This window comes from Acartia tonsa, chromosome 10, assembly GCF_053477335.1.
Source record: "Acartia tonsa isolate MP-2025a chromosome 10, ASM5347733v1, whole genome shotgun sequence".
In the NCBI taxonomy this organism is placed as follows: Eukaryota; Metazoa; Arthropoda; class Copepoda; order Calanoida; family Acartiidae; genus Acartia; species Acartia tonsa.
The window spans coordinates 45,668,412-45,671,412 of record NC_137269.1 but is presented as its reverse complement, the minus strand read 5'-3'; positions in this window follow the sequence as shown (position 1 = coordinate 45,671,412).

The following is a 3,001-nucleotide window of genomic DNA, read 5'->3' as shown; positions in this document are numbered from 1 at the left end:
ACCATTTAATTTTCATTGAATTTCATTTTTTGGAAGTGTGGGAAAAAACAGGAGAAAAAATATGTTTTAGTATAAAGAAATGTTCTATCAGTTTCAAACCTTTTTCATTCGATAGATCATACTGACTTTGGAAAAACTGTCAGACCGATTTTTGAAATTCAATCTGTGAAAAAAGATATTCAAGTTTTAATTTTTTGTTTTGAAAATATTATTTTACATGTATTGACGCCATCTTGGATTATGATAATTTTTTTTTGTTTGAAGATTTTTTTTCTAAAATATTTTTAAAAAATTTACTTTTTACAATAAAAAAATCTTTGAACTTAAATTGACCAATAATTCAAAGATTTTTTCTCTTTGATTTGGAAGATTTTTTATGATTTTTATTTTTAATGTCAAATAAAAACACAACAGTGAAAAAAATGAAAATTAAATGAAAAAACGTTTTATGATTTTATACAAGAAATTATTTGCTAACATCACCTTTTTGTTGCAATAGAATGTTATTTAAGCAAACAAAATTTAGCATAAATGGATATTTAAATCCCTCGGTATTAAATGATGAGCTAACACTCGATCATTTAATACCTTGGGATTTAAATATCCATTTATGCTAAATTTTGTTTGCTTAAATAACTCATTTAAACAAACCAAAGATCGCCTTTTTTGCAATGGAATGCTTATTTCAACTACATAGAGTAAATGACTTACAATATGAAAATAATCACATAAAAATTTTATCTTAAATAACAGCCGAGGAAATCACGTAATCCCAAAAAGCGTTACAGACAGCCATACAAAGATAGTTTTCGAACAATTTGGCTATTAAAAATGATAATATATCATTGCAAAAATATATGAACACCTTTTGAATTGTTTGTCTGCTATTTTTCAGAATAAATTTGAAAACATGTAAACACTAAATTAGAGTAATCTTTAGTAAACATAAAAATATTCATGTGTTTTAATTCAAAATTTATTACAAATAGTGATTGTTTATAGAGAGAGTGGGGACAATGGGCTGTTTATTACACTAGTCCCCAAAGTTTTAACATAAACTTTTCGTATTTGTTAGTTAACAACTTTGGGGACTAAAGTGAATTTTTATTGGTTGCTTAATTTGGTTCAGTGTTCAAGCGTTTCAACAACTATTTTCAATCTACAGAAGGGGTAATTTTGTGAATTAGCATTGGGAATGTACATCAATTTATCGTTCATTGTCTTATCCCTTTAGATCCCTGAATTATTCCAAGCTTGTTAATTTTGGTGGAGGGGGGGGGAGGGGGAATTCAAAATTCAATATTTTGGGGGTGCCTACGACACCCTAAAATTCAATTTGATATAAAGTCCCCCCATTGGACGTCCTTGAATTGTGTCTTATTAATTATGTGAGATTAAGCATAGTCTTAACAAGGATGACAACATTCATAAAAGCGAAGCACTGAAATGGTAGAACAAACAGACATTAACACTTGTATAGTGTCAGAACTGAATAATCAGAATATAAATGTATAAAATTCGAAGCAAAATTGTAAGTAAATTTGTTGAAAAACTGCTTGATACAGGATAATGTTTATGGACATACTTACATTTTTAGGACTTGATTATAGAGTTGCTTCGCTTAAAATATTGTACTTTGTTGTCCCAGGAATCAGTATACCAAAAATCAGATCAAACGGATAATTGGATCACATAAAGATTTGTTGTTAAAAAAGTAAAAAAATAATATATTTAAAATGAACGTACGGACATTCTGGTAATGATTATTGAGTTGCTAGGGTTTCTAAATCGTACCTAACTACTACAGGAATCATCAGGCAAAGTTTGAAATCGATAGGACAATTATAACATGCCTAAATTAACGAGTAAAACTATCTATCTCGGACGGACTTACGGGCCGACCCTAATTATAGAAAAGCTAAGCTTTTAAAAATATATTCTTAAATCAAGTACATCCAAGTTTATAGAGGTGAGGAGGGAGGGACCTATTAAAATTTTAAAAATAGCCTAAATCCTGACAATATTCAGTCCAACCGCCATAGATGTTTTATAGTTGATTATGCTCCTTTATGATGTAAATGTAACATACATTTTAAGACAAATAAGAAAAGTCAAAACATATTAGTCAAAAATAAATTAATCAAATTTAATCGTACTTAGCGAAAAGATAAAGTAAAATAACCTACATAAAACTGTTTAATTATATAAATATCTGTTATCTTAGTTTTGTTTGCTTAGCCCATATTGTAAACGTATATTTAACTGTTTTTATAGCTTTTAAAACATTTTAGCATTAATTTTTAAAAGCGAAGCTTTTCTATAATTAGGGTCGGTCCGTCCGTCCGTCCGTACGTCCGTCCGAGATAGTTAGCTTTTATTCGTTAATTTAAGCATGTTAGAATTGTCCTATCGATTTCAAACTTTGCATGGTGATTTCTGTAACAGTTAGGTACGATTTAGAAAGCGTAGCAACTCTATAATCATTACCAAAATGTCCGTACGTCCATTTTAAACATGTTGATTTTTTTACTTTTTTAAATAGCTTTTTTCGTTAATTTAGGCATGTTAGAATTGTCCTATCGATTTCAAATTTTGCATGGTAATTCCTGTAATAGTTAGGTACGATTTAGAAAGCGTAGCAACTCTATAATCATTACCAGAAAGTCCGTACGTCCATTTTAAACATGTTGATTTTTCTACTTTTTTAACAACAAATTTTTATATGATCTAATTATCCGTTTGATCTGATATTTGGTATATTGATTCCTGGGACAACAAAGAACAATATTTTAAGCAAAGCAGCTCTATATTCAAGCCCTAAAGATGTAAGTATGTCCATAAACATTATCCTGTATCAAGCAGTTTTTCAACAAATTTACTTACAATTTTGCTTCAAATCTTATACTTTTATATTCTGATTATTCAGTTCAGACACTATACAAGTATTAATGTCCGTTTGTCCTACCGTTTCAGTGCTTCGCTTTTATGGATGTTGTCATCC